This window comes from Gekko japonicus, unplaced genomic scaffold, assembly GCF_001447785.1.
Source record: "Gekko japonicus isolate JY-2015 unplaced genomic scaffold, Gekko_japonicus_V1.1 scaffold3222, whole genome shotgun sequence".
NCBI lineage: Eukaryota > Metazoa > Chordata > Lepidosauria > Squamata > Gekkonidae > Gekko > Gekko japonicus.
The window spans coordinates 126,430-140,106 of NW_015173776.1; the positions used below are offsets into that span (position 1 = coordinate 126,430).

Sequence of the window (13,677 nt, forward strand, 5' to 3'; positions counted from 1 at the left end):
AACTCGCATAGAAGGCTACAGTTGGAATTTCAGTAGCTTCAATTTTGGAACAGGATTTCACTGAAGTTCTAGCATTCTTCATCTGATTCAGTTCCACTCAGGTCTAATCTAAGAATTAGCTCCCCAAAACTTTAATTATTCATTTATTACTCAACCTTAGATAGTCCTTTCTCACAAGCATGCACACACACACACACACACACATATGATCAGCCACGTCTTAATCAAAGAAATGCCATCAGCTAAGTAATCTACATCCAGATTCTAAATAAAACATGCAAAATTAATTTCCACAAATCTCAATGGAACATATCCCCATGCAAGTTTAAAATTATGTCCTTCATCAATAAATGGACTGTAAATGTAAGCTGTAATTCAAAACAAATTCCTATTAGCATAAACTCTTATCATAGTATAGAAGATGCCCCCATTAAAACTCTCTAGGTCTCTAATGACAGAGCCATTTCTCATGCATAATAAGTGATTTCTTGTCCAATTCACCTTGGGGAAAACCTAAACTTAATTGAGGTAACAGAAACCTAATTTCTTAGCCTCCCCTCCCCCCTGGAGAAACTACCAGTGTAGACACACACTTTCCAAGATGCCTTGCTTCAGTATAATGAAGTTCAGTTTAACAAGATGAATCAAGAGCAGAAGAGTGACAGTTCATAGCCTACTAGGAATAATCTTTATGGTTTCTACCAAAGGCCAAAAGAAAATACGACCAAGTTACCAATGTACTGATGGATTGCCAGTGTAAGAGTGCATGTGTGTTCCCACATTCAATTCTTAAAAACATGGATGAAGACTTGGAAAGGGCTGGAAACAGCACCATCGTAAGGTGGGAATCAAGACAGAGGGGGGGAATTGCTCAAACAGAAAACAATCCAAAGATTTCACACCAGAGAGAGATACCCCACTGAAAAAAGTATAATGAAGTATAATAAAGAGCGGCAGGGAAAGACTACATTGAGCTGTCTAAGAACTGATGACCGTATCTAATTTGTGAGTTGTGCCTTTTAATCCTATTTCTTCTTATGCATAATGCTGCTGAGATTTATACTGTTACAGGGAGGAGAAAAGAGGTCACCAGGAAGTTAGGAACAACAGAATAAAAAGTACAATCAGCTGCTCTCAAGACAATATTTATTCCACCCAGTTTATGTTGGCTTTCCTGGTGGAATGTTTCCTTTGGCCAACACCCAGAGAAGTGTGATGCAGGAAGGAACAGTGGCAGAACTACAGGCAGTTTCCTCTATTACATCAGAACTAAATTCTAACCGACCTGAGGAAGCTGAGAAACAGTACAGATAAAACCTGTACATAATTATTTGGGTCTGTTTAAAAACTATCTTAGTGATTATGTCTACTGAAATTGTGGTTTTTTAAAATATATATTTGACATTCAAACTAGACGCAATAGAGGTCACAAATCACCAAGCATCCCTTAACAATTATTTATATCCTTCTTTATTTATTTATTTGGTCCATATGTTTTTGTCTCCCCAATGGGGCCCCAAAGCAGCTTATCATTCTCTCCTCTTCCATTTTATCCTCGCAACCATCACCCTGTGACTGGTCGGTTAGGCTGACAGAGAATGACTGGCCTAAAGTCACCCAGCAAACTTCTGTGGCAGAATAGGGATTTGAACCTGAGTGGGTCTCCCAGATACTGATCTAACGTTTTAACCACCAGATTATGCTAGTTACCTGAGGGTATGCAATGCCCCAACACAGTCTGGGGGCACACAAGAAAGGGAGACGGGGTTTAATTTCCTAAGGTCTACCCCTGTCTACTGAGAACTACTATCACCTTGTGCTCCCGTTTGTCACAGAAGGGGAAAAGGCAGGTGCCCATTGCGGTTTTTCCCTTAAAAGGCTAACAGAATTCTGGGTGGGGAGAATTATAGGCAAAAGCATGCAGAGGTGGATTAAATCCCAGCTTCCCTATCTGTACGATCCCCGTCAAAATTTGTAATAGAACTTTGATTGGACGCTTGGAGAGCTATGAAATTTAATGAGGAGATCTGTGGTCTTTGTCTCATCTGGTTTGACCCTGAGGTTTCCATTTCTTGGGGCCATGATGGATGGGCCCTAGAGCATTGCAGCCATCACTCCATGACAACAGAGAGATTTGTCAGAGAGCTAATGGCCCTTGCCAATAGGAATGAACCAAAAGCAAGAGCAAATGATACTGCAGATCAAAACCTAAGGTGCACTGACAGACCTCTGTCAAGAAACAAATGGCCTTATGTAGTGCCAGATTCTCTCCCCTTTTGGGAATGTAATATTTACCTTTTGCTCACACAGGCAGAGAAAGATGCTGCAGCATATCTTAATATAAGCAACCTATAATAAGAAGGAGGGGATCTGCTGAGTCAGATCCCATGCAGTGTGTGTGTGGGGGGGGGGGGAAATCTTTCATTTTCTGGTGCAGTTAAAAATGGATGCTATTGAATTATTCTTATTCTATTAGACAAAACCCATTAAGATACAGAATTACATTACAAAGTGATGATCAGGAAAGGTTAAGAAGTTGTGCTGACATATGAATAAAACAGCTGAGAAATATTATTGCTGCCTTAGCCAGCAACTGGGCTTTTTTTCTGGGGGAACACACCAAAACAGAGTTCTGGAACCTCTTCAACAAAAGTCGACAAAAAATGTTTAAAAGTTCATGAGTTTTCAGAATACAGATAGAAAACTTCATTTCCCTCTTGAGAGTTTTGGCACCTCTTTTTCCATTAAAAAAAAAAAAGCCCTGACCAGGAATAACCAGGGAACATTACAATCTATCAAGATATACAGGAAGAAAGGAAGGCACTGGGCTCCACAATCAAGACTTTTTTTCTTTTGGCAGATAAGAACACTCATTTTATTAGCTTTGCAAACATGGCTATGGAGACATCCAAAGGAGGTTTCTCTAATATTTCAGCCCAACCAATGCAGAGGTGCCACGGTTAGGATTAGCCCCAAAGAGACATGCTACAACTTGGCCTTCAGATTCAACTAATTTCAAACATGAGATCCTACTGGAAGAAAAAAGTACATATTTGAGTAGTTTTCATTGCTGTGTGATCTGTGCATGCCTTTAAAGAGTTAAAGGTTTGTACATGAGTGCATTTTTGTGTATTGATATACATATATGAAGGAAAAGGAATGAGACTCAGTAGAAGAGAGACCTAAAGCGATAGTTTTTCGTTCTCCCTGGCAGACAGATGTCTGAAAGAATCTCAATCTCATATAAAGAGATCCACAGGATTCTTGATCCAGGAAAAATAATGCTTGTTATATACTTAAAGGCTGCAATCATACACACTAAATAATCCACTTTCAATCCACTTTCCAACTGGATTTTACTCTCTGTGTGATAGCAGCCCAGTATGTGTTGGCTTTTGCTACAATCAGTTGCACATATATGCTGTTTTGATAGCCACTAAGTTAGCCTGTAATAGCTTTCCAGAACTGGTCCACACACACAGGGTAATTAAGGTATATGCTGAAGAATCCACTCTGTTTTTCAGAGACCATGAAGTTCTGAGCAGTGTAATGATTAGAAGCCAGCCAACCACAAAGTGTGATTCACAGCCTCCTCTTATATTCTTAAATAGCTGAGCTTCATTACTATAGAGGTTGTGAGACTTTACTTCCAATATGCTAAGATGGGGGGGGGGGGACAGACAGATTGGGTGTGAATCACAGTTACAGGGGAGCAACAGTAGATGTTTAGACAGGAAGTATAAAAAGTAGATGTGAGAAGACAAAGAGAAGTACTTCAGAGAAGGTGTGTACTTGATGTTTATGTCTGTTTCTTTTTTCTATATTAAAAAAAAATTAAATTCTCCCCCCCCAAAAAAAACATTAAAAAAGAAAGAGAAGTAGCAAGGCTATAATAAACCCAGGCTTTCAGACTGTTTCCTATGCATTGTAACACCAAACCTTCCAACATCTGAGGGTTGAAAAGGTTGATAATACAGTACTGAGTACCCAGTATGATTAAACTGCACACATGGAGTCTTATGACAAGCCATGAAAAACCAATTCCAGAGCATACATTTTCAGACAGCCTATTGTGCACCAATACCCAAACTTGTACATTGCTAGCAATCACAAATTAATACTTAGTAGTATATTCTATCCAAACGGCCAGATCCTTTAATAAATTCTATATGCACATGCAGCCAAATAGATGAATTGGAAAAGTAAACTACGGCATTAAGTTCACTGTACACAGAGAAAATACATGTATGTACTTAAAAGATCATGGAAGGTTTGAGACACATGCTTTCAAAGAAATAAGAGCCAACGTACAACATTAGCCACAAAACTGAACATATGTGGCCATGAACATTACCTTGCAATTCCAGCATTCAACACCAACTTGACAAATTCTGTTTTGATGAGGAAATGCATACAATCAAGCCACCTGCATAGGCTTCCAGTGACCAGAGCTCACTGCCCACATTTGTCTTCTCTAAGGGAGGCAAAGGAAGCAATAGCTGGGAATGAACTTTAGCCACCAATGTCACTAAACACTAGGGTTGCCAAGTGGGACTTACCTTGCCGGAGGGGGACTCCCGGGTGGATCCTGGCGTGTGCGTGCACGTGTGAAGTGTGCCGCATGCATGTCACAGGGAAGTGACGTTATGATGCCGGGCACGCTGGGGGCGAAGCCACGACCATATAAGGGAAAACCATAGAGTTTTCCCTTGTATGGCCGTGGGCCCGCCCCCAGCGTGCCTGGCATCATAACGTCACTTCCCTGTGACGCGCACGCTGGGGCGGGGTTCCCCCCGGGGGCCGATTCCCCGGCGTCAGGGAACGGGCCTCTGGGGCGGGGGTTTTTCCGCCCCCCCCCCCGGGGGGGACTTGGCAGCCCTACTAAACACACAAGCAGCACTGGCTGTTATTAGTACAGAGAAGGAGAATGTGGATCTAGGGTTCACATGAGGAAAGAACTTATCAGAGCATGGGGGACATCCAGTACACAATAGGAGGACAAAGTTGGCCACCGGAGACCACTTCTACTACTTGCTTCAACCACAGTAAATTTATAGCTGTGCTCCCTCTACCTGGATGTAACAGCTTGTAAGTGGGCTTGGTGCCATGCGTTCCCTATTATGATACCTGTGAATTTGTTCTGAGCACATGTTCCTTTGTGTAATCCATTGGGGACTGCAAACTAATGTAATTTTGTTGTAATAAATTTTTCATTAGCTACTATATCAACCATTTAGGGAAAATCTAGTTGAATCTAAGAAAGAACAAAAAAAATTATTGATCCTACACTGAATAATTAAAATTAGATGGATGAGGGGAAAGACAAAAATTTGGCTTCTCAAATATTTGGCAAAAGGCTGCCAAAAATGCATTTTCCAGTTTTCAGTTGCCCTCTGATCTTCTGTTATTTCTAAAGCACATTCATAGAAACATTTTATGGAACATTTTTTCCATTCCTAACTCAAAGAGAAATATTAAAATTCAGTTACTGCCATGAGCTACTCTATCTAAAGATGGCATCTCTTCTTTACTGATGATTTGAGGAGACATCCCTCAATTCAGATTTAAGTCACACCAAAAAGACGAGTTTATCTTACTGTGTGCTAAGAACAGCAGCGCGGGGGGGGGGGATCTGGAAAGCACAGAGGATCAGATCCTGTTCTCAGAAACAGGCTTTGCTCCTTTTAAATTTTCCTCAGTGCAGCCATAGTCAAGCATAGCAGCTAAATCACAAGCTATGCAACAACCTTATTAACATAGTATCCCTTCTGGCTACTGATTTCATCTCTATACATCCCAGGAACTCAGAATGGAGCTTAAACGAGAGTTTTTAACTGATCAGAAGAAGTGGCCTCTCTCAGGTACGCAGGACCCAGGCCATAATGGTCTTTATGGGTGACAAGCAATGAAGCAGATAGCTAATGAACAAATTAAAATCTAACAAATCACCAGGTTCAGATGACATACCATCAAACAAGCTTCATCAAATGACAAACTTCTTCCAAAAATACTCAATTCACCATTGAAATCGACATTCCTTACCAAAGGATTGGAAAGTAACAATTAGGGATGGGCACAAACTGGGAAAACACAATTTGGTTTGTGGTGTGCCCAGTTCGTGAACCATGGACCATCATTACCTTTTTTATTTTCATAGTATGTTTTATTTTTCGTGTTTTCCATACACAAACAAAAATAAAGATTACATATTAAACACTCAGTGGGGTTACATTGAACGTTTTTTCAATCCATTTGTTCACTTTTTCCCATTTTTGCTTAAATGTATTTTCTACTTTTCCTGCTAACAACATATTTAGCTTATCCATTTCTGCAATTTCGAAAATTTTCATAACTATTTCCTCTCTACTCGGTACTTTATCAATTTTCCAACACTTTGCAACTTTGCATTACCTTTTTGATGCTAAAAGAACCGGTTCGGTTTGTGACATTCATGACATGGTAGAACAGCCCCCCGCCACGCTAGAGACATCAAATTCGCAGGGGATCTCTGCTGATTCTCCTCTACCTGTCCTCCAAGTCTAGTCACGATTGGATTTAGTGTCTGAGTTAATGACCCCTAAAGAAATGCCCCCAGGCTCAAGACATTCAGGAGTGTATAGAATGGATCCAAGCAAGCTAGAGATGCCAAACTCACAGCAGACGTCCAGCTGACTCTTTTCCACCTGTACTCGAAGTTTGGTGAGGATTGGATTCATGGGGTCTGAGGTATGACCTCCAAAGATGGTGCCCTCATCCTCCATGGTTTCCAATGGAGGAGACAAAAGCAAAAAAAAAAAGAAAAGGAAAGGGCAATAGAAGCCCAGCAAAAAAAAAGTCCCTGAGAACCTCTGCAGTAGAAACTGAAGGAGTGTGCATTTTTGCAATCCCAACAGAACCAGTGCAATGTGCCTAGCAGAACCAGTGCCAGAGTACTCAACAGGACTAAGGTCAAATTAGGAAAGTGCTTTGGGGGGGGGATGTCAGGCACGGGTTCAAAAGTTTATAGAATGGGGCCCCTGCAAGCTACACACACCAAATGCACAGGGAACCTCACCCTGCTGCCTGCTCCTCTACAACCTCTCTGAGTTAGGACAGATTACATCTCTGGAGTCCCAGTTAAGGACCCCCCCAAAAAAAAAGATCTCCCCAGTGCGCTCTCTGGAAGACAGCTGCAGTTACAAAAGTCTATGGAATGGTTCAGGAACAAGCCAGTGACCCTAAAGTCACAGGGAAATTTCACCTGGGCAGACCCCCACCCCCATCAGACACTGGAAGCAAGGCAAGCATCCTCTCTATGTTTGCAGCCCCCCCCCCCCAAGTATCCAAAGGCAAGTTCTGAAAGACAGAAAGGTAGACATCCCCAGAGTTCTGACAGGGGCTCCCCAAAGTAACCCCATAACAGCTTGGCAGGCACCCCAGGCCCACCAGAAAAGGGAAGCATGCCCAGAACTCTCACATCCCCCCAGGACTGTAACACCACAGCGTATTCTTCAACTCTGCACAGGAAACACCTGTCCAGCCAGCTGGGCCAGGCAAATTTGGAATGGAAGAAAGGAAGACATCCCCAGAGTTCTGACAAAGGCTCTCCACATTAACTGTGTGACAGCTTGGCGGGCACCCCAACCCCACCAGACAAGCAGGAGAAGTGTGACCCCCCACTCTCACAGCGCCCCCCCCCGGGGGTAAACAACCGAGGGAAACGCTCTGCAGAGAAAAGGAAACACCTCTCAAGCCAACCTCGACCAGGAAGGTTTGGAAGGACAAAAAGGCAGACATGACTTCTGACAGAGACTCCCCAAAGTAACCCCATGAAAGCTTGGAAGGCACCCCAGCCCCACCATGCAAGCAAGGGAAGTGTGCCCACAACTCTCATAGCCCCTCCCAGGGCTGAAATACCATGGTGAATTCTTCTACTTTACAGAGGAAAGGAAACACCTGTCGAGACAGATAGGCCAGGCAGATTTGGAACGATATAAGGGCAGACATGAAAATACTTCTGACAGGGGCTCTCCAAAGCAACCCCACAACAGCTTGGTGAGCACCCGAGTCATACCAGACAAGTAAGGGAAGCTTGGCCACAACTCTCATAGCCCCCTCCCCTCAACACCACAGTGTATTCTTCAGTTCTGCAGAGAAAACACCTGTCGGGCTGGCTGGGCCACCCACAATTCGCCAAAAGCAGATTTAGAACAGAAAGGCAGACATGACAAAACTTCCAACATGGGCTCCCCAAAGTAACCCAATGACAGCTTGGCAGGCACACCAGCCCAACTAGACCAGTGGAAACCAGAGTTTTCCATTTAAAGTTATTAGTGATGAGAACTGTCTTGCATAATAAATAAAGACTGTTTACAGTTTCTTGCTCAACCAAGTGTTTATGGATTGACGTATATTCATACACTGAAATAATGTATGGAGGCAATTTCAAGTGTGTTCCTAAGTAACAGATGTGCCTCTTAGGGTGGCTTCCATATTGGATGTCAGGACTGGCTGCTCTACAATATCTCCAAATTGGGGGCAGATTAAATGTTTGGGTCCCAGTTACAGGAACCCCCCCCCCCAAAAAAAAGGTCTTCCACATTTATACACTTCCACCCCTCCTGAGTATGAACACCTCTGTGCGCCATGAGGGTGAAAGTGCCCACTGTAGGGGGAAGAAGTCCTCCACCCCCTGCATACCACAGGCCCTTGTCCTCAGCCCGGCTCTAGCAGGGCATCACCAGGAGTCTCGGAGCCCCCTGATCTGTTCCTGGGGCTCTCTGCAGTGGGAAAAGAGCAGTCAGCACTCTCCAGAGACAGCAGCAGTTGCTGCTAACACTCTTTGGAGGGGAGGACTCTGACAGAAGTGATTCAGAGGGTGGGGGGAAGCCCACACTTTAGAAACATTTCTGCACCCTCCCCAGTGACCCTTGTGTGGCAGAGTAACAGATGTGCCACACCCATGTCCAGAGGGGTGCAACCCCCAACTCTCTTTTTCCTTCATCCTCCACAGGCACTCACAAGAAGTGCACCCCAGTATGTTGCCACCAGAGGAAAGAGTGGCAGCCAGCAAGAAGAAGAAAAGGACCACTCCAAGCAGAGGGGAAGCAGGAGGCCACTCCAAGAAAGGCTCCCTGCACTCAGGCTGCTGTGGGTGGGACATCAAGATGGGCTGCCCTCCAAGAGGTTAAAAGCGCTCTGTGGGGGGCCAGGAAGCAATAACTCACCTTGTCATCAGAGAGTTGACTGCTGTGGATGGCCAGCCCTTCTCCCTTGTGGAGGACATAGTCTTTCACTGGCTGCAGTGGCAATGGTCAAGGCTCAACTCTCCAGAGCAAAACACAGAACCGTACACTTCACAACAGGTCTCTGCAGCATGGGTGTCATACATGTGGCCCTCAGGCTGCCTGCTACCTGCAGAGGGTTCAAACGTGGCCCCTGAGCAACTCCCTTCTTTGCTTCCTTTCCCAGCGCTGCTGCTGCAGCCACACGATAGCTTGGTTTTTTTCCCTAGCTCCCTAGTGGCTTTTTGCTTCCTGCCTCTTGCCTCCCTCCCCCCTCCCCTGCTCTCTCTCTCACACACACACACACAAACACAAACACACACACACAGCTTCTGCTTCCTTCTCCAGGGTTTCTCGTCCTCTTTTGGGGAGGACAGAAATCCCATTGCAGCTTCAATACCAACAACATTTTATTCCAGGTATAAGCTTTTGTGGGCAAGCATATTTCTTGAGAGGGAGGGAGTTCTTCTGACAAGCACAATGTGCATTGAGGAAATTATTTTGGCTTATTCTGAAAAGTTGTTTAAAAAAAAGATTGGATTTATCTATTCCTATCTGGATCCCCCCCCCCCCCAAAAAAGAGCCTGATTAGGAATTAGAATAGTTGGATTGGTCCCTATATCTTGGAGAGTGGAGTGATTTCAGATGCCAAATGATAACAGCACACATTGGTAACGAGACAGGAAAACTAGCTCTCAATTCAGGCCAGGAGGATGCCCTGCCTTGAGCTTCATTATCAATTGCAATTCAGCAGTCTCTCTTTCTACTTTCCCTTTGAAATTCCTTTGTAAGAGCACTGCTACTCGTAGGTCAGCAACTGAATGTTGTGGATTCTAATGTCAGACTTATGTCCATTTATTATTTTCATCCTCCTGGACTGAATCCTCCTGTATGGAATTGAGACCTAGGTTTCCTGTCTCATTACCAATGCTGATATCTCCACACCTAGTACCCCTCTGCACACCACACCCAATCCAATCAAGCCTGCTATTGTCATTCACATGCTATTGCCATTTGACATCTGAAATCACCTTTATAAAGTTTATCAAATATATTTATGGCACGCATGGCCTGGTCCAACAAAGTGAAAATTATGTCAGATCAAGCCCTCGTAACAAATGATTTTAACACCTCAGGTTTGGAGCATCCAGTAGGCCTGTTGGGGCCCGACCCAGGCCCCAGCAGGAGACAGTCATGCAACTGGGCTACAAAGTGGTTCTGCTGCATGTGCAGGGGATGGATGCAGAACACACAGTGCAAAATATTGCCACCGTGTGATACAGAGTAGCCTGAGGAAGTGGGTAGGCAGTGGCAACATCGCCTGTTGCTACATGGTCACAGATGCCAGTGCCAACATGCTGGAAGAGATGAAGCATGTGCGCCTCAAGGGCATCATCTGCCTGGTCCATACACTTCATCTGGTGGTGAAGGATGCTCTGGGGTTGGCCACCTGGGATGCTGCCCCTCTTGAGATTTGGTCCTTGCTCGAGAACTGCCGGGCCCTAGCCACCCACTTCTGACACAGCATTAAGTCTTCCCATCTGCTGCATGAAAGGCAGGGGGACGGGGATGAGGAGCTCCACCTATGCCGTGACTGCATGTTTGGTGGAGCAGAAGAGGGCCATGCGGGGTGTCATCTCTTCTATGACAATCCTGCATGGGAAAGAGAAGATCAGCAACAGCTGCAACGATTGGCCGACCTTCTCCCAAATGGTGTGTGTCCTCGAGCCCTTCCAGGACACCACCAAAGTGCTGTGTGCCTATACAGCCAGCCTGGAGCAATTAATCCGCCTGACTCAAGGGCTGGGCTGGGCGCTGGCCTCCACACTGGAGCTAGCTGTTCTCCCATGGGTCAGGGCTTTGGCAGAGAGGCTGCACGTGGGCATCAACACCAGCTTGGATCTTCTTTGCACTAAAGGGCAGTACAAGCTGGCCTGAATCTGTGACCCCCCCCCCAGATAAAAGGCAGCATTGATCTCCTGAATGCAGAACTCTTGCAATGGATGCGTGAGCTCTGCAAAGAAGTGCAAGGCTACAGGCCAACAGATGTGGCCAGAGGGAACAGCAGGTGGACGAGGCTCTGCCTCAAAGAGCCCAACCAGGAAGAAGCCCCACTACTGGTTGTCAATAGTGAACTGAGAGGTCAGCAGTGGTGATGCCAGGGGTGTAATGACGGAGGATTTGTCAGACGTGATGGTGAGGGAATACCTCGTTAAGTCCCCTGATACCACTGAGACTGATCCCCTGGAGTACTGGTCAAGCAAGGCTGCCATCTGGCCCAACCGCTCTGGCATGGCCACAATCCCTGAGTCCACCTAACCCCCAAACCCCAGCAAGGGAGAGAAGTTCACAATCAGGAGGGTATAAAATGTGGGTCCTCATTCAGCCAAGGCAGCCCTGAAGCCACTAGCTCTGAACAGGATGGTTGTTGGGAAGATAAAATGGAACAATCTGCACTGGGCTACAACTTGGAAATTGCAATTGTTCAGAATTGGGCAGCCTGATCATTGGGTTGGAATCTAACTCGGCATGTTCTACCAATTCCCTTTCCCTACCTACTTCAGACTCCCTCGTGCCATTCCTCTGGGTCTCCTGTTCCCAAGAAGCATCATTTTGTGGAAATTAATGGACTGCAGTGGATGAGGGGAATACAGCAAAGTATCATTCTGCTGATGGAAAATTTAGTCCTGCATCCAACCAGGTGTCAGGTGCTAGACACATCACATCACACCTATTTCAGAACAGCTACATTGGCTGCCAGTTTGTTTCTGAGTTCAGTTCAAGATGCTGGTCCTTGACAGCCTAGGACCCACATATCTAAAAGACCGCCTCTCCCTATGTGTTCCAGTGTCTCAACTATGGCCTTCATGCTATTATCCCCTACTGTCCCCTATTGTTCCCCCACTTAAGATATCTCACCTGCCGTCAACCAGAGCCTGTGGTTTTTCAGTCATAGTTCCCACTCTATGGGAAAGGCTTCCAGAGGAAGTGTGTGGGGGGGGTGCTATCTCTGGAAATCCCAAAAGGCTTTTTTATTTACTAGGGCTTTTTACGAAGGGTAGACTTCAGACTTTTAAGTATAAAATACATCTCCCTAACTCAAACTTTTCATGCATCTAATGAAGTGAGCTCTGACTCATGAAAGCCTATGCTGGAATAAAGTTCATTAGCTTGTAAAATGTCACTGAACTCCTTTGTTGCTGTTTTTAATTTCCTCAAAGCATATCAGTACTGTTCAAAGACATGACTTGGACTTACCTTTCAGTGCACTGATATCATGGACACCACTTAATCAGGGCACAGGTCTCAGAGTTTGGCTTCAGCTAAAACTTGCTATTTGAAATGAATTCAATATATGGCTAGCTTTCCCACGGCAATACACGCAAAGTCATTTAGTCAACAGGTGTGCCTAATCAGGGCAGTGAGAAAGGATGACTCCTGACCTCCGCATTGCACAGGTAAATGTCCTGCAGCATTAAAATTGATTACCTCTTTCTTAGTTTGATAGTGATAGATGTGATTGGTCACAAAATTACCCATCCTTCTTAAAAACCCAGCTGTAGCTAATTAAGTGTAATTAATGTCTCCAAAGTCATAATTATAACAACAACAAAACAGGTACTTAAATTTATCTTCTGCAGGGACTTTGGTCCTTAAATTCTATTCTGTTCCCTAATGCTTCCTTGGTGTCCTTTCCATCCATCTAAAAGTTTCCCCACTGTTCTTAAGGCTCCTTCACATCATACAGAATAAGGGTCCTCAGCTGGTGAGTCAAGACTTTTGAGTAGGTTACAGAACCCCACTGGCTGGGCCATGAGCACAGCCACCATTTTTGTCTACTGCTTTTTGGAAGGCTCTGTTGCTAGTGTGCATGTATAGACAGCAAGGTACCACGTGTCCTGCCTCTTTATATGCACACTGAGAGAAGCAGCAGGTGAACAAGTTGAGCTTATTCAACAGTAGACAGGATTCATCCATGACACTATTTGTTTTTCCTTCCCCCAACACTCTTGTCTGTTGTTCACAGTCCTAACACTGTTAAGTTCCAACCTTTGTCCCCCCCTTACTTCAGTGACTCCAGTGTCACATGGTTTCTTGACAACTCAGACCCAGATCTGGAATGGTTGCACACCCCTGATGGAGGAAGGAGTGAAGAGGGATTCAAGCGTCTTTCTTTTCTTCTGTAGCATATGTGATGCATCTCTATCGCTTAAAAGGATCAGGAAAACTCAAGGTTGCCTTTTCACAACCAGGTACTGGGAATGGGCTGGCCAAGTAAGGACATCTCAGTAGCTATTACTGAGAAAAACTATGACAGTATGCCATACAACACTGACAAGGTGTTTGATGTCAACAAACTCAAAGGATCACTTTAAACTGTGAAATAATCACTGCATATGCACAACTATGTACA

General features: G+C 44.8%; 1 protein-coding gene across 1 annotated transcript in view; it reads right to left on the reverse strand.

Annotated features, from left to right (window-relative positions):
• The window catches only part of SRGAP3 (SLIT-ROBO Rho GTPase activating protein 3), a 99,451-nt gene that overhangs the window by 58,144 nt on the left and 27,630 nt on the right, over positions 1–13,677 (reverse strand). The window lies entirely within an intron of this gene.